The sequence below is a fragment of the Musca domestica genome, unplaced genomic scaffold (assembly GCF_030504385.1).
Source record: "Musca domestica strain aabys unplaced genomic scaffold, Musca_domestica.polishedcontigs.V.1.1 59, whole genome shotgun sequence".
Classification (NCBI taxonomy): domain Eukaryota; kingdom Metazoa; phylum Arthropoda; class Insecta; order Diptera; family Muscidae; genus Musca; species Musca domestica.
The window spans coordinates 2,009,180-2,028,914 of record NW_026712362.1 but is presented as its reverse complement, the minus strand read 5'-3'; the positions used below and the strand labels follow the sequence as shown (position 1 = coordinate 2,028,914).

Genomic DNA, 19,735 nt, shown 5'->3' with positions numbered 1-19,735 from the left:
GAAAAATATTCTTTAAAAAATCCACGATTATAGCCTTGATGACCTTTGAAAAATATTCTTTAAAAAATCCACGATTATAGCCTCGATGGCATTTGAAAAATATTCTTTAATAAATCCACAATTATAGCGTTGATGGTCTTTGAAAAATATTCTTTAAAAAATCCACGATTATAGCCTTGATGGCCTTTGAAAAATATTCTTTAAAAAATCCACGGTTATAGCCTTGATGGCCTTTGAAAAATATTCTTTAAAAAATCCACGATTATAGCCTCGATGGCATTTGAAAAATATTCTTTAATAAATCCACGATTATAGCGTTGATGGTCTTTGAAAAATATTCTTTAAAAAATACACGATTATAGCCTTGATGGCCTTTGAAAAATATTCTTTAAAAAATAGACGATTATAGTCTTGATAACCTTTGAAAAATATTCTTTAAAAAATCCACGATTATAGCCGTGATGGCATGTGAAAAATATTCTTAAAAATCCACGATTATAGCCTTGATGACCTTTGAAAAATATTCTTTAAAAAATCCACGATTATAGTCTTGATGGCCTTGAAAAATATTCTTAAAAAAATCCACTATTATAGCCTTGATGGCCTTTGAAAAATATTCTTAAAAAAATCCACTATTATAGCCTTGATGGCCTTTGAAAAATATTCTTTAAAAAATCCACGATTATAGCCTTGATGGCCTTTGAAAAATATTCTTTAAACAATCCACGATTATAGCCTTGATGGCCTTTGAAAAATATTCTTCAAAATTTCACGATTTTAGCCTCGATGGCCTTTGAAAAATATTTATTAAAAAATCCACGATTATAGCCTCGATGGCCTTTGAAAAATATTCTTTAAAAAATCCACGATTATAGCCTCGATGGCCTTTGAAAAATATTCTTCAAAAAATCCACGATTGATGACCTTGAAAATAATCTTTAAAAAAATCTACTATTGTTGACCGCATTATCGTTAAAAAATAATCTTTAAAAAGATTTGACGGCCGCATTATCCTTGACAAATATTCTTAAAAAATCCACGTTTGATTGTCCTTTGTTGTTGAAAAATAATCTTTAGAAAATTCACGTCTGATGGTCGTTTAATCCTTGAATGAAATATTCTTTAAAAAAACCACGCCTAATGGTCGTTTGGTCCTTGAAACAAATATCATTTAAAAAAAATCCACGATTATAGCCTTGATGTCCTTTGAAAAATATTCTCTAAAAAATCCACGATTATAGCCTCGATGGCCTTTGAAAAATATTCTTTAAAAAATCCACGGTTATAGCCTTGATGTCCTTTGAAAAATATTTATTAAAAAATCCACGATTATAGCCTTGATGTCCTTTGAAAAATATTCTTTAAAAAATCCACGATTATAGCCTTTGAAAAATATTCTTAAAAAACCACGATTATAGGCTGGATGGCCCTTAAAAACATTCAAAAAATCCACTATTAATGGCCTTGAAAAATCTACTATTGATGATCGCATCATCGTTGAAAAAAATTCTTTAAAGAATCCACATCTGATGCTCGTTTGATCCTTGAATAAAATGTTAAAAAAAACACGTCTGATGGACGTTTGGTCCTTGAAACAAATATTCTTTAAAAAATCCACGATTACAGCACTGATGGTCCTTGAAAAATAATCTTTAAAAATTCACAGGTCCTTGAAAAATTCCACGTTTATTGCCCTATAGGTCCTTTAAAAATATTCTTTAAAAAATCCACGTTTATTGGTCTAACAGGGTGAGATTAGAAAACTGCAACAAAGTCAATCGCCATAATTTTTACATTTTTTTTTAATTTTATTGAATGAAAGCAATAAATGTCGGAAATAGCATCAAATTTTAGAATAAGTTTAGATTTGTTCGCGTTGATCACCTTTGGCACGAATTTTGGCGTTCAAACGGCCAATGAAACCGTCACACGCTGCCCGTTCTGCGGTATTTCGGTCCATTCCTGGCGAAGCGCTTGCTTGAGTTGATCGATACTTTGGTATTTTTTAGTGCAACCTTGCTTTCCAAAATACTCCAGACACAATAGTCCAACGGATTGGTATCCGGAAATTTTGGTGACCATTGTGCGCTAGAAATGAAGCGAGGAACCTCATTTTGTAACCGTTTTTGGGTGGCGCGTGCTGAGTGCATTGATGCTGAGTCCTGTTGGAATGTCCAAGATCTGCGGCCAAAATGTTCCCAAGGCTTTAATACACCCTCCAGAATATTTTCGGGTAATATTCGGCATTTATTCTGATGCCACGGTCGATTAATACGAGCGGAGCGGATAATGACCATCGGTTGTTAGGCGCCTCACACCATTACTATGGACGGCGCTTGAGTTCTAATGGCAAACATTTTGTTTGCTTACAAACTGCTGCACATCGAATGTTTTCTCATCGGAGAAAACCAAATTCGGCAGTTCACCACTTTCGGCCAAGCTAAGCAACTCTTTATTATTTTTTTTTGAGTCTTTTTTCTTTCTGTTGCGGTGTAAGTTCTTGGACTTTATGGAATTTCAATATCTTTACCCCGAGCTCATTTTTCAATATTTGCCGAATGGAATATTGCGATCTGTTCATCCCAAGAGCCATATTTCGGCCCCTGCAACGCGGATATCGATCAAGTCGTTTCTTTACTTTTCGAACCATTTCTGCTGATGTTGCTATTTTCTTCCGTCGACTTCCTTGACGTCCGGCTACGCTACCAGTATTACGGTAAAAGATTTATTCACATTTAAATGCTGGGGTGCTCTAACGATAGCCACTTGTGGTTTTCCAGCCAAATATACAGAAATCACACTATCACGCTTAAATTCCATCGCAAATAACTTTTTTTCTGGAAAATTCTCACCAAAATTCTTTTGTACTCTTGTAAACAATATAATAAGCTTTCTCTGGAATAATTTTAACAGCTGTCGGACGAGTGGCTTAGCAACGACAGCAATCTGAATTTGGTTGCAGGCTTTCTAACTGGTTGAGATAGATTCTGAAAATTTCGCTTGTAGGTCAAAATGTATGCGTAGCACGAGATGAAGGGGAGAATTCGGGAATTTATGTTATTGAGAATCGATCGTCCTTGTTAAAAACCTGTTAGACCCATGAGAAATTTTTTTTTTTTTTTTTTTGGAAAAGAATACAATTTTTTGCTGAAAAGATCATTACTCCACTTAAATCTAGTTTCTTAATCAACTTTCAACCTCTAATTTTTAATTTTTTTCCCCAAAAAATTTCCAACTGTCTACACACAATTGCGAACATGTTACACTCCATTAGCTAAATGTCGACGATGATGATGATGACGACGACGACGACGCTGATGTCTTTGAATGGAATATAGAAAATTATAACAAGTCCATTAAATTTTATCAGTTACGTCTCCTTTTCTCTGTCGCTCTCTCGGAAAAAATAGCAAAAAGAAGCAACCACCCAGCAGTGGAATATCGTAAATCGAACTAAAACTGTCATTAAACCTTAAATTTAGTACCATCGGCAGCAGTGGCAGTGGCCAACCACCCGCATATCTTTATCGACATTATCCCACAATGATGATACGTCGTCGGTTCTAAAGACCACCATTACCTTTGGTCACAAACACACACACCGACACTCATACACATACTCTGGCATACACACGAACATGAACACGAACTTACTCATCAAAATGTAGTTTGGCATGAAAATGTGTCTCTTTTTCAGGTTGTTTTTCTTCCACTGCTGCTGCTACTCCTGCTGTAGCTTCGCTCAAACATAATAAACTTTTAATAGTTTTCCTTTGCTCTAGAACTACAATAATTTTAATATGGCTGTTCTTGTTGTTGTTCAACGGAGGGTTCAGGCAACCAACCACCAGTGATGGTATCGTATTATACATCGAAAATGTAGGAGGAGATTTATATTTGAAAGGGAAAAAGTTAAATTTGGCGGAAAATCCTCAAAGGGTCTCTAAAGTATGTGAACTTGGGGCTCGTAACATATGTATATACACCCAGCTAAAATTTGGAAGCTCTATGAGCCCAATAACTCCTCAAAAAAGTAATGTAAACAAACTATATTCTGCATTACCAGTAGGTTGAAAATAATCGATTAATCCCTAAAAAATCCCAGATTTAGTCGAGTATTTATTTAGTATTTAATTTTCATGCTTCATCTAAAATTTCAGAATTATATCTCTATCTTTCACCCAATAACAAATATGGTATCATCGAGGACTTTTCGTTCAGGCTACACATGAACGGCAAGCTTAATACCAAATTTCAGGTTTAAAGCACTATCTGTTCACCCCATACCAAATTGTACCAAATATGGGACTATATAGTACCTTGTCGTGTTCTTGTACAAGTTCTCAACGAGGGACCTCCATTTACAAATAACAGCTTCATCCGTTCACTCTAAACAAAATTCTTCCAAATTTAGTACCGACGACTATGCTTTTGCTTTTCCTTGAAAAATATTTTTTTTAAATCCACGTTTAAGGATCGGCTTTATGGCTTTACTGGTCTTCGAAGAATTTTTTTAAAAAATCCAAGTATATGCTATCCTTTAAAAATTCTTTAAAAAATCCACGTGTATGGTCCTTTAAATATCTTTTAAAAATTCTTTAAAAAATCCACGTTTATGGTCCTTTAAATATTCTTTAAAAATTCTTTAAAAAATCCACGTGTATGGTCCTTTAAATATCTTTTAAAATTCTTTAAAAAATCCACGTTTATGGTCCTTTAAATATCCTTTAAAAATTCTTTAAAAATCCACGTTTATGGTCCTTTAAATTTCCTTTAAAAATTCTTTAAAAAATCCACGTTTATAGTCCTTTAAAAATTCTTTAAAAAATCCAAGTTCCTAGTCCTTTAAAAATTGTTAAAAAAATCCACATTTTTAGTCCTTTGAATATCCTTTAAAAATTGTTTAAAAAATCCACATTTTTAGTCCTTTGAATATCCTTTAAAAATTGTTTAAAAAATCCAAAGCAAATGAAAAGTGACAGCTCTAAGCAACTTGGTTTGTTTCCAATAACAAAACCAATAACATTGGCTTCTATGACAACCAAAACCGATAAAATTCTAATTCGAAAATAAAACCGATAATATTGATTTTCATTTGAAGCCTTTATGTTCCAGAAGGAGTGGACCGATATATACCATCTTCACAACAGATATTTTGATAGTGAAAATAATGGGATGTGTGAAATATAAAGAGAATCTGATGCTTATTTTGGATTTTATAATAATTTTGGTTATTCCAAACTTTGAACCAATGTGGAGGAGGTACCAGAAGAAATGGTCCAATCTCTATCGGCTTTATAACAGATCTTGTGTTGATGGAAATATTGGGATGTGTCAAGTCTGAATTGAATCGGATGGTAATTTCGCGTTTTATGACCTCCAGGTATATTTAAAATGTTGACCCTTTGTGCGGGAGGTATTATAAGGAGTCGACCGATATATTCCATTTTTACACCAGGCCTAATTTTATTAAAAATATTAAGATGTGTGTAATTTGAAGACAATCGGACACTTGCATAACATTTTATAAAAATTATAATTATTCAAAACGTTGACCTTTTGTAGGGGAGGTATCAGAAGGAATGGTCCGATCTCTACCGTTTTTATAACAGATCCTGTGTTGATAGAAATATTCAGATGTGTCAAGTCTAAATGGAATCGGTTGTTAATTTCGCGTTTTATGACCTTAAAGGTTATTCAAAATTTCGACCTTTTGTGGGCGAGGTAGCAGAAGGAGTGGACCGATGTATTCCCCCTCCACAGCAGACCTTGGGTTAATAAAAATATTGCGATGTGTAAACTTTGAAGACAATCGGACTCTTACATCACATTTTATAAGAGTTGTAATTATTCAAAATTTATTAGGATTTGCAAAGTTCGAGCAAAATCAGATCATCCTTTCTCTTTCTGTGCAGAAAATATATTTTTTGAAAATTTCGACTTTCTGTGGGGGAGGTACCAGAAGGAGTGGACCGATATTGCCCATCTCCGAACTAGATCTAAGTTTGACAAAAATATTACGATGTATCAAGTTTGGACCAAATCGGATACTCCCTTTGAGAGTTATCGTGCGCACCAGCCAGGCAGGCAGACGGACGGACGGACGGACATCGCTATATCGACTACAAATGTTCTGAAACGGATTTGGTCCAAAGAGACCTAGGGTCTAAAACCGTTATTTCGACTAGTCACGTTTTGACCGTATCAATATAATCCTTCTTCGAGAAGGATTATATTAAAAATATATATCGGAGCCAAGTTCCACAAAATGGAAGCATACGTCCCGAAATTCACTCCATTTGGGCTGATATTAGCCATTATTTGCACAATAAATCTGAAATCGGATTAAGGATATATATATGGGAGCTATATCCAAATCTTAGCCGATCTCGACTAAATTTGGCAAAGGCATTTCCGAGCATTATAAGATATCTGTCATTGTTGTTGAATGCATATTACGTGTGTGAGGGACTTTAAACCCCAAATCGGATAAAACATATATATGGGAGCTATAGCTAAATCTGAACCGATTTTCACCAAAATTTAATATACTTTCTTCAAGACTGAATTCGATCGGATGTGTCAAAGTTCAAGTCATTTGGATTAATATTGGCCATTTGGTGCACAATTAACCCAAAATCGGTTGAAGATAGATATGGGAGCTATATCTAAATCTGATCCGATTTTAACCAATTTCAATTGGGTTCGTCCTTGGGCTAAGCAAATATTGTTAGGAAAATTTCATCTCATTCGGATAGTAAATGCGACCTGCATTTTGTTTTCGTTTGCTTCTCCAAAGACATAATACCCTTACCGCTATATGGTGTAGGCTATAAAAATACAATAATATTGTTATATATTCTTATTGTTTCGGGTTATTCTTATATGTTTCGGGAGACATATCTCGATTTTGAGGTAGTTTTTTTATGATTGCCAAAAAAAAGTGGTTAGGAAGTCATTATATGGTTCTGAAAATTATTGTTGGGTATTTTTTTTTTTATTTTTTTTTTTTTTTGTTTTTTGTCATTTACAAAATTTTACTGTCGTAGACAAGGGCACACGGCTTTCTCATCCCTGATGGAAAACTCACCAGCAGGACTCTGTCATGACCACAAAACGACTTTAAAAGCTAAAGAAGAATATTCGCACTGTTGACTTTTATGGGGAAATTAATAATTTAAAAAGGGGTTATAAAAATTATTTGGGAAGGGAGTGGGGGATGAAATTATCGATTTTATTTGAAAAACATGCTAAGGTTTAATGGATGTTTTCTGAGGAATAAAATACAGATAATGGAAAAAATGGTAATTTAATTTCCAACACGACTTTAAGTGGTGCAGATATCGTGCTTAAAATATTCGAATCGAAATCCAAATCATAGAAGACCTTCCATTGGGAGCTAATTTATACCTTCCAACATAGTATGGAGGGTATATTAAGTTTGTCATCCCGGTTGTAATACCTTGGAATATACATTTTAGAAATGTCCGAATGTCCGTCCGTCTGTGGAAATCACTCTAGCTTCCGAACGAATTGAAGTAGATTGATAAAATTTTGCTTAAATGTATACTATGTCCAGGTCCACGTTTTGGTATAGCCCCCATATAACGTTACCTGCCGATATTCATTCAGCGGAATTGTTTTAAATTTGGTATTTGAAGTTCGTAAGAGATACTTTTGTCTTAGACAGAAAATTGTCTGTGCAGGTCCACGTCTTCGTAGAGCCCCCATATAACGGTACCTTCCGATATTCGGTATTTTGATGATTTTAGCGACATTATTCAACGGAATTGTTTTAAATTTGGTATTTAAAGTTCGTAGCGGATACTACAGCCTGTGGCAGAAAATTGTCAGTGCAGGTTCACGTCTTCGTATAGCCTGCATATAACGGTACCTCCCGACATTCGTTATTTCGATGATTTTAGCGACATTATTCACCGAAATTGTTGCAAATTTGGTATTTGAAGTTCGTAATGGATACTACAGCCTAAGACAGAAAATTGTCTGAAGAGGTCAACGTCTTCGTATAGCCCCCATATAACGGTACCTCCCGATATGCGGTATTTTGATGATTTTAGCTGCATTGTAAACAGATATTTTTTTTCAAGTTTCGCATTTGAATATTGTAATAGCTTATGACAGAAGTTGCCTATGCAGGTTCACGTCGTCGTATAGACCATAAAATACGGCTATATTCGGTATTTTTAAGATTTTAAAAGATTTTTAAGGTATTTTATTTTTTTATTTTTTTTTTGAAAATTGCCACATTTGTACCGAATGGTGGAGGGTTCGGCCGAACTTACAGCTTTTTTACTTGTTAATACTAGAAACTTAAAAGTTCAAATGTATGTTGCTTTTGATGCAAGACAAAATATTGAATTTTTGAAAATTCGCATATTTACCAACAGGATTATCCTCTTCAGATAATGCCTACAGTAGTGGTCATTTGTCATTTCGGAATTTGTCAAATCTTCCTACACATTTTATGATGCCAATGATTAGTACTCTTCATAAGCTTTCCATTGATATGTATGTTGGACCAGAAAAATTGTCCTCGAAGGCATATTGGTCAATGGAATTATCCTATTCCAAGGATCTCTCCTGAAATGACCATGCACTCTAGAATTTGTCAAATCGTTCTACACTTTTTATGACGCCAATGGATAGTACTCTTAATAAGCTTACCATTGATATGCATTTTGGACTGGAAGAATTATCCTAGAAGACACTGTGGGCCACATAAGATTGTGGTACGAGTTAACGGGTGTTTATAGCCTAACAGGCAGTCTTTGTAACATTTTTTATGATAAGTAGATTTGGCATTTTTATATAAATAATGAAAGAAAAAAAAATAATAATTTTATGAAAAAAAAATTTCGTGTGACTCTGTTAACGTTAATATAACTCTGTTATCTTCAACATGTGGTTTGTGTCTTGGCTGCTTAAATTCGGAATTTAACTTTATGGACTTCAAAATAAAACTACTTTGGGTACTCTTTTAGGTCAAAATGAGACTTTGCTTTTTTAACATTTTTCCATTTTATTTTGGGGGTACCAGGAAGAGCGAATTGACCTCCCAAAGATTTCATTTGGATAGAATAACTCTAAAACTCCTTCTATGGGCAGAAGACCTCCAGATGGTCTTCTATAGACTAAGAACTACGGAAGGTTTTCTCTATATGAAAAACCACCTGGAATAGAATGTCTTCCATGGATAGAAAACTATTTCAAGATCTTCCATAGATAAAATACCCTAAGAAGGTCTAAAAAGCGTTCTCTGAATGATGGACCTGCAGCAGAAGGTATTCTGTAGATAGAAGACCTCCAGAAATCTTCTGTGCATAGAAGATCATCAAAAGGTCTTCTAAGAACTATGGAATTTCAGAAAGTATTATTGGTTATAAAGAATACCTCCAGAGGAACCTCCATGGATAGAAGACTTCCGAACGTTTATCTATGGATGGAAGACCTACAGAAGAACTTCTACGGATAGAAGCTCTCAAAAATTTCTTCTACGGATAGAAGAACTCCAGAGGGTCTTCTATTTATAGAAAACGCCCTGAAAATATTCTTTTAATTTAAGACCTTTAGAGGTTAATCGATGAAAAGAAAGACTTTCCTGAGAGACTTCCTATATATCAACTTAACATTAAAGAACTTCTAGAGACATTCTCAATAAAGATGAACTTCTGAACCTGTGTTGCGTAGTGCAAAAAATCTTGATCGTTTTTTTAACATCTACCTGAAATTAGAAGCTCTTGTGTGATTACAATATTTTGAAGGAAAAGGGAAACAAATATTCTTAAAAAAAATCCACGATTATAGTCCGGATGGCCTATGAAAAATATTCTTTTAAAAAATTCACGATTATAGTCCTGATGGCCTATGAAAAATATTCTTTAAAGAATCCACGATTATAGCCTTGACGGCCTTTGAAAATTATTCTTTAAAAAATCCACGATTGTAGTCTTGATAGCCTTTAAAAATATTCTTCAAAAAAATTCACGATTATAGTCCTGATGGCCTATGAAAAATATTCTTTAAAGAATCCACGATTATAGCCTTGACGGCCTTTGAAAAAAATTCTTTAAAAAATCCACGATTATAGCCTAACGTCCTTTGAAAAATATTCTTTAAAAAATCCACGATTATAGCCTTGATGGCCTTTGAATAATATTCTTTAGAAAATCCACGATTATAATTTAATTAGTCTTTGAAAAATATTCTTCAAAAAATCCACGATTATGGGCTGGATGGTCTTTAAAAATATTCTAAAAAAATCCACTATTGATGGCCTTGAAAAATAATCTCTAAAAAATGAACGCATTATCGTTGAAAATTTTTCTTTAAAAAATCCACGTCCGATGGTCGTTTGATCCTTGAAACAAATATTTTTACAAAAATCCACGGATACAGCACTGATAGTCCTTGAAAAATCCACGTTTATTGCTTTATAGGTCCTTTAAAAATATTCTTTAAAAATCCACATTTATTGGTCCATCAAGGGTGAGATTAAAAAACTGCAACAAAGTCAAATGGGAGACTTTCCTGAGAGACTTCCTATATATCAACTTAACATTAAAGAACTTCTAGAGACATTCTCAATAGAGATGAACTTCTGAACCTGTGTTGCGTAGTGCAAAAAATCTTGATCGTTTTTTTTAATTAGAAGCTCTTGTGTGATTACAACATTTGGATGGAGACCGACTGACAAAAAAGGATAAAAACAGCACTGTATTGACTCGGATTACAAAGAAAAGCACATGGGTTATAATTTTCACTTTTTATACCAAAGGCCAAATTTGTACGGACTCTTCTCAAAATGGGTTAAATTCCTAAATTATTATTCCTACCACATCTATTCCTACACTATACCAAATTAAATACTTAGTACTTCATTTAACAATTAAGTACTTTTCCTATAATTATTGTTCTTTTTTCCAAAGCAACCGTCACACTCCTAATGATCCCTATACCAAATTTCGATAGTCCATCTGTATCCATTCACTCTACACCTGTACAAATACTCTCAAGATTTGGGGATCCTTCCAAGGGTTTATTCATAGAACTCTTCTAAGTAATATAACGTAATTTTCTGCCGAATGCAAACCTCTTATACATATAAAGCAGAATACCTTGGTAGAATTTTGTACCCTCTTAGTGCACCCCCTGCCACAACTATTGCTTCGAAAGGTAATTTCGATTACATCGATGCCCCCTGACTAGATAATTGTAACGAGTTTCCCTCATAAGACTTTATTCAAGTCTTCATTAATATGAAAATGACTCTCTTAAACCTTCAGCTAAAAATTGGTCAACTCAGTTTTCCGCCATATTAATTTCAATTGTTTGGTTTATGTGGTTGTTTCATTAATTCCTTGTCGATGTAATGGTTTTGGTACGTCTGAGAGTATGTTTCCAACCCTTTCCTTTCGTCCTATTTGTTATTTCAAAAATTCTCAATGTATTTGTCCCAAACCAACCAGCCAGCCAGGTGCATGGCTGTTATACTCCTAGTTTCTTTTGGCAAAATGTTTAACATTGGCAATAAAATGAAATTTAATTTTCAATTACTGCGGCTGTCGTTTGACGACCCAATTTACATGTTTTCCGTATTTTTGTGTAGTGTTGGTATTAGAGTGGGTGTTCCTTGCTGTTTTGTAGGTCTCCCAACCCATCGATGTCGGCGGCATACAGGATGGGAAAGGTAAAAAGGACACCGTAACGAAAACTTTTCACAGCCATTGGCCAACCACACTCCACCATCTAAAGTTCTACCTCCCACCACTGGCACGTTGTCACAAGGCGACATTCTCCTCTCTCTTCTAAGAAAATTTGCTAAGTAGAAAAGTACTTTGCATGGTGTTTACAGTTTTCCAAATGTTTAAGCAATTGGATTATGCCAAGGTTTTCCGTTGTGCCGTTTAGAGGTTTATCCTTTCTTATGGCGAACATTTTGAAAAAGGCCACCCCCATTCCTTAAAGAAAAAGAGTTGCCATTTTATGGAAAATTTTTGAGACAACTTCCGAAAATAAAAGGGTTATCTATAGAATAAATACTTCGAAGTGTCTTCTAAAGAATATAAGTCCTTTAAAATAACCTTTGATGAAATATAAGTCCTTTAAAATACCCTTCGATGTTATAGAAGTCCTTTATAGCTTCTTCTACATAATGGAGGCCCTTCCAAGAGTCTTCTATAGAATATAAGCCCTTCAAATCTTCTTTAGAATAGCAGCCCTTCAAAGGGCCTTCCATAGCGGAGAAGCCTTAAAAGGGTCATATATGGCAAATAAGCCCTCCAAAGTATCTTCCACAGCAGAGATTCCCTTTAAAGAAAAGTAGAAAAGCCCCTGAAAGGGCCTCTGAAATGGTCTCCTTTGGAATAGAAAATCTTCAAAGCGTATAGAAGACATTCAAAGGGCAGACAAGCCTTTCAAAAGGTCTTCTGAAGCAGAGAAACCCTTCAAAGGCTCTTCTATAGCAGAGAGGCCTTTCAAAGTGCCTACTTTAGAATAGAACACCTTTAAAGAGTCTTCTTAGACTACAAGCCCTTTAAAAGGTCTTCTATAAAATAGAAGCCATTCAAAGGGTCTTCTATAGCAGAGAAGCCCTTAAAAGAATCTTTTATAGCATAGTGTCCTTCAAAGGGTCTTCTATAGAAGATAAGAGCTTTCTATATCAGGAAAGCCCTTTAAAGGGTTTTCTTTAGTAGAGAAGCCCTTCAAAGGGTCTTCTTTAGCAGAGAAGGCCTTCAAAGGGTCTTCTGCAGACCCTGTAGGGACACGCTTCAAAGGGTCTTCTATAACAGAGAAGCCTTTCAAGGGGTCTTCTATAGAAAATATTTCCTTCAAAAGACCTTATATCGAATAGAAGACCTTCAAAGGATCTTCTAAGGGCCTTCTGCAAAATAGAAGAAGAAATAGGCCTTCCGTGGAGTAGAAATCCTTCCAAGGCCCTTTTATAAACCTCGGCTCCTTAAAGAGCCGTTGAAAGTGCCTTCTATACATCAGAAGCCCTCCAAGAAGGAGACTCTCTTAAGAGCAGCAGCTCTTCAAAAAGCCTTTCATGTTTTGGCTCACTTTTTCAGATTTTTTTTTTATACCCTCCACCATAGTATGGAGGGTATATTAAGTTTGTAATTCCGTTTGTAACACCTCGAAATATACATTTTAGACCCCACAAAGTATATATATTCTTGATCAGCATAAAATTGTATGTCGATTTATCAATGTCCGTCCGTCTGTGGAAATCACTCTAGCTTCCGAACGAAATGAAGTAGGTTGATAAAATTTTACTCAGATGTGTATTATGTCTGCAGGACTTTTGGTATTGCAAATGAGCCATGTAGGTTCACGTCTTCGTATAGCCCCCATATAACCGTGGGTCCACTTCTTCGTGTAACCCCCATATAATGGTACCTCCCTATATTCGGTAATCTGATGATTTTAGCGACATTATTTACCGAAATTGTTTAAAATTTGGTATTTGAAGTTCGTAATGGATACTACATCCTATGACAAAAAATTGTCTGTGCAGGTCCACGTTTTACAACTCCATGGTTCCTCCCCATATTCGGAATTTTGATGATTTTAGCTACATTATAAACAGATTTTTTTTCAAGTTTCGCATTTGAATATTGTAATAGCTTGTGACAAAAGTTGCCTATGAAGGTCCACATCGTCGTACACACCCTAATATACGGTTATATTCGGTATTTTTAAGATTTTAACAGAATTTTTAACGGATTTTTTTTTTTTTTTTTTGAAAATTGCCAAATTTGTACCAAATGGTGGAGGGTATTCAAAGTTCACGGCCGAACTTACAGTTTTTTTACTTGTTTTTTTTTTTTTTTGTAATTTCACATCCCTTTGCAACTCTGCCAACAACCACTAAGCCATCCAGCGGCTATCTAAACCGCCTAAACAAACCATGAAATAGATTCGGTACCAGTCTTAAGAGTTTTGTTTTACCAAAAAAAAAAAAAAAAAACAGTTAAATTGGAGTGGGAGGTCTTATAAAATTCGAATTTCAAATGAGGTTGTTGCTGTTGTTGTTATTGTAAAGGGTTTAAATATCTCTACAAGACCGCACACACACACATAGCAATTTGCCAAGAAATTACGATAAATATGTTCCACGACAAGCAAGCCATTATTTCAAAAAAGGGACCATTGAATGTTATTTTAAGTGAGTCCTAAGGATACCAGCAAAAAGTTCTCAGTCTGTCCGTCAGTCAGTCATGGCTCTTTGACAATGCCAGCTTGTTAGGCAATTAAAATGTCACTGGGTCACAGGGTCGGAATTTACAAGAAAAGATGAGGGTAGGCTTTGGAAGACATTTGGTTTTGAGGTCTCACACAAATATGCGTCTTATTAAAAATTCAATTAAAGAAAAATAACTTCGTTTGAGTTTATCAAAAAAAAAAAAAAAAAAAAATGGAAACTTTAAAGAGTTAAGTTTGTAAATGTGTGTGTGTGTTTGGAGGGGATGGTATGCCGTCTTTGCGGAAAAATTACTTTTCAGATTACATTTTATTTATTGTTCTTTGTGACAAATAACCTTAAGTAATTCATTTCATTATTAATAACTCAAATATGAATTATAAGCGAACTTGGGCTTTTCTTCGAATAATTGCCTTAATAATAAAGTTTGTAACAACAACGACGACAACAAAAAGTTTACCGCAACTGAATTCAAGAAGAAAAGTTGCGTTTTTCTTTTGTTTTCCATTTATTTTTTCTCTTCCACTTGCCATGCCATTGTTATAACCCGCAGAAAAGTAGTCCTTGTGTGTTTTATATATTTACAGCCTAAAAGTATGCTCTACATCTACACCCAATTTATGTGGCTGGGTTTTTTTTGTTGTTCTTGTTTTGCTTTTTTTGTATTATTTTTATATAAAAGAATAAATTTACCGCATAAAAATGTGCTAATATCCATTACAGTCGGTCTCTCTTTCTCGCCCTCTCTCGGCGAAACAGAAGGCCAGCCAGCAAAGAAGGCATTTCACCAAGAAAGCGGGGTAAAAGAAAACAAAACAAAGCAAGGCAAAAAAAATCGAGACCAAAGCCAAAAATGTTAAACAAGTAAAAAAACAAACACAATAAAAACTAAAATAACCCTAGGTATTATGGCACGCTCTAGGGTAAATATGGAAGTATTCTTCACAGAAAAGTAAAAAAGAAGTAAAAATAAATTAAACCAATTATGGGGACCTTGCAAAGAATTTTAAACTTGCTCTTTGTCTTTTTTGTAATAGCGACAAATTTGAAATTTCATTGGTGTAATTGATTGAGTTGTCTTACAAAAGGACAATTTACACATTATGTTAGTCACATGTAAAGTGACTTTTTATATTTGACATTTATGTAGCATACTTTTAAGAGCATTGACCTTTTTTTTTAATCAACGCTATATTATATTAATTATACTTAATATAAAACAAGTAAGCAAAGGCTATAGTCGTGCGGGGCCGACCATTTGATACCCTACAACACTACAATATGTTGGAAGCTCCCTTATGTCCAAATTCATTTTGGATGATTTCGATATTGAAATAATGTCATAGAGGCCTGCCCAGATGTTACCCATATTTACGCAGTCCGCCGTGTTATGTATTCAGAAAAAAAATTCAAAAAATTCATGGTCCATTTTACAGCTAAATATAATCCAATGGTCATCCAATATGCTCGACTTCTTTCCTCTTTCAGGAAAATGTTTTATGCTTTTTTGGTCCATTTGAACCCCTGGATTTAAATCTCCATTACAGTAGGCTTTAATTCTCACCCTAACCCTAACCAATGCAAAATTTCGTGAGGATCGGACGATAAATGCGACCTGTATATAATACCTTCAACGCATGGTGTTGGGGGGTGTAGAAAAACTTTAAAAATTTACAATTCGAAATTGTAAGACAAATTGAAAAAATCGCATGCGATAAAAAATATGACAAAAATTAAAAAGAAATTTAACAAAAAATATTCACCTTTTTAATGGCATATTTTTACGCAAATTTTTTTTTTTTTTTTTTTTTTTGTGTTATGCTTTTCTGGCAAGAGACCATTCCGAATTGATGAGAATTGTGAAAATCAATCCAGCGGTCCTTGACTTATCAGCGATCTAACTAACATTCCCTTCTTTGAGATTGTATATATTTTGCTATAAATGCGAGATTTTGGATATAAGCATCAATGTAACGGTCAGAAGTGACATTTTCGTGTATTTGTGATTTCGCCAGGATAAAAAATATTCGCGGTTTAGTGGAATATTTCGTATTTTTTACAATAAAGTTATGGTTTTTTTTTACCCGCTAAATGTTGTCCGATGACTATCCAAATTTGTACGCTTATGCCCAGTCCTAAACTCTAACTCAATGCAAAATTCCGCGCCAATTGGCCTATAATTGTGGACTGTAGATCAACTGCAAAATCAAGTCTTTTTTCTGTTTTTGATCCATTTCAACCGCTTAATATTTTGCGATCATCTCCAAAAACAATATTCTGACCCTAACCACACCTCCATTTTCAATTTCGTAACAATCGGGCCATAATTGCGACCTGTAGTTTGATTACAAATTAACATGGACAGACGGACGGACGGACATACATAGCTAGATCGACTCAGCTCGGCGAGCTAGGAAGATCCATATATATTTGAAAGTGGAGGGTATAAAAATGCGAAAAAATCAAGATTTTAACTTTAATAGCAAATTTTAACGCAAATAGTGTGGAATTTTGGCTTCAGAACCACACTATAGAATATTTAGTCTATGCAAAATTTACTTCTTTATTCCCAAGAATCTGCGACGATTTTCGCAAAAAAACATAGTACAAAGTTATACAGAACAAGTTAAAAGGCAGTAAGTTCGGTCGGACCGAACTTTGATTACCCTTCACCATTTGGAACGAATATGAAAATTGTCAAAAAATAAAATCCTTAAAAAATTCTGTTAAAATTTTAAAAATACCGAATATAGCCGTTATATTGGGGTCTATACGACGTGGACCTACATAGGCATTGTTTGTCATAAGCCATTACCATATTCAAATTCGAAACATGAAATAAACGGTGAATAATGTAGCTAAAATCATCAAAATATTGTATATAAGGAGGTACCGTTATATCGGAGGTGTGCGAAGACCTGGACCAGCATAGACAATTTTCTGTCTTAGGCTGTAGCATCCATTACGATCTTCAAATACGACATGTCAAACAATTTCAGTGGGTATTGTAGATAAAGTCGTCAAAATACCGTATATAGGGAGGTACTGATATATGGGGCTTATACGAAGACCTGGACCTGCATAGACAATTTATTGTCACAGACTGTAGTTCCCATTATGAACTCTAAATACGTAATTTGAAGCAATTCTGGTGAATAATGACGCTAAAATTAACAAAATACCGAATATTGGGAGGTACCGTTATATGGGGGCTATACGAAGACGCGGACCTGCACAAACAATTTTCTGTCATAGGCTGTAGTATACATTTCGAACTTCAAATAACAAATTTGAAACTGTTCCGGTGAATAATGTCGCTAAAATCATCAAAATACCGAATATCGGGAGGTACCGTTATATGAGGGCTATACGAAGACGTAGACCTGCACAGACAATTTCCTGTCTCAGTCTGTAGTATCCATTACGAACTTGAAATACCAAATTTGAAACAATTCCAGTGAATAAATTTTGCTAAAATCATCAAAATGCCGGATATCGGGAGGTACCGTTATATGGTGGCTATACGAAGACGTGAACCTTCAGAAACAATTTTCTGTCTTAGGCTGTAGTATCCATTACGAACTTCAAATACTAAATTTGAAACAATTCCGGTTAATAATGTCGCCAAAATCGTCCAAATATCGAAAATAGGGAGGTGCCGTTATGTGGGGGCTATACGAAGACGTAGACCTGCACAGACAATTTTCTGTCATAGGCTGTAGTATTCATTTCGAACTTCAAATACCAAATTTGAATCAACTAGGGTGAATAATCTCGCTAAAATCATCAAAATACCGAATATTGGGAGGCACCGTTATATGGGAGCTATACCAAAACGTGGGCCAACATAGCCCATTTTTAATACCAAAAGTCCTGCAGACATAACATACATTTGAGTGAAATTTTAATAATTTACTTCAATTCGTTCGGAAACTAGAGTGATTTTCACAGACGGACGGACATCGCCAAATCGACATACAATTTTATGCTGATCAAAAATATAAATACTTTTTGAGTATTTCGAGGAGTTTCGAAAGAAATGACAAACTTAATATACCCTCCATAGTATGGTGGAGGATATAAAAATTTATCAATTCTGTCTCTAAAAGTACAATTTTTAGTACTAACACCACCATATCTAATATCCCGAATTAATAGTGTGTCAAAATTACAAATAACGTGCCCAATATCAACAGTCTTTGGATTAAATCCGTTTCAGGACATTTGAAGTCGATCTAATGGTGTCCGTCCGTCCGTCTGTCTGGCTGACTGACTTGCTGGTGCGCACCATAACTCTTGAAAGGAGTACCCGATTTGATCCAAATATCGTAATATTATTGTCAAACTTAGGTCGAGCTCAGAGATGCGCAGCATCGGTCCACTGCTTGTGGAACCTTCCCCACAAAATGTAAAAATTTTCAAAGAAGATAATTTAACTCACAAAAAATATCATTCGATTTTGTGCAAATTTGACATATCCCGACTTTTTTGGTCAGTGCTAGGTCAGGGGCGAAAATGGACAATATCGGCCCAATCCGTCAAGTACAAGGGTCAAAATTTGGAATAATTATAACTCTTATAAAATGCGTGAAACCCAATATTTCTATCAACACAAGATCTGGTGGGAAGATGGGATATATCGGTTCGTCCCTTTCGGAACCTCCCATGAAGGGTCAAAATCTTGAACAATCATAACGCAAATAAATACATATTTATATATTCAAACAGGGCAAGTGGTGTACATCTCTTGACCAAACCGACTCATACTTTCTAACTTGTTTGAAGTTATTTTTCTGAAGAACTATTTTGCAATATGGTGTACCAAATGCATTTTTAAAGAAATTAATTGGGTTTAAGGAAACGATACCAATTGGTTCCACTTATAAAAACTTCTATTTATATGTAGAGAGTAATTTATTAAAAATAAAAATATCACTTTAATTAAGTCGGACTATTTTGGATTAATTGTATTTATAGCTATGGGTTTCAAAATTAAAATGTTTGCATATAAATGAAATTTGTATACTTACCAAGTTTGTAGCGGGTTCAAAAATTCTGATGAGTAGAATTGCAGTTTCTTTTTAAGTCGGGATTAGATATTTGTTTTCGAAAATTTCTTATTTATTAAATAGTCTTCTTTTTATTTTTTTTTATAAATTTTTTTGATTTTATTTTATAAAGTAAAATGTTATTTGTAAATAATAATACACTTCAATGATATGTATTTGTTGAATATATATTCTTGTTGATATATATGTATCGGAGTTTTTATATTTGTATAAATACGCTTTACGCTGCCCTTGGAGAGCTTGATATGTATGCGATATTTAATTAAGATTAAGTTAATACTAAGACATTTATTTATTTGTTTTTTTTTTTCGGGGTACTTAAGGCTTACAACATGATATGTTTCGTTACATTAAGTGTTTAATTCTTAAATTACATATTTAAAATTCCGTTTAAATAATCAAATATTTTTATTATTAAGATAAGATTTTTGTTGTTGATTTG

At 34.3% G+C, this 19,735-nt stretch overlaps 1 long non-coding RNA gene across 1 annotated transcript in view; it reads right to left on the bottom strand.

Moving 5' to 3' along the window:
* LOC109613559 (uncharacterized) overlaps nt 1-19,340 on the bottom strand; it is a 230,165-nt gene extending 210,825 nt beyond the window's left edge. The window contains exon 1 of the long non-coding RNA XR_009343726.1: nt 19,255-19,340. This is a non-coding gene — a long non-coding RNA (uncharacterized LOC109613559). The remainder of the gene's footprint in view (nt 1-19,254) is intronic.
* Nucleotides 19,341-19,735: the final 395 nt, after the last annotated feature.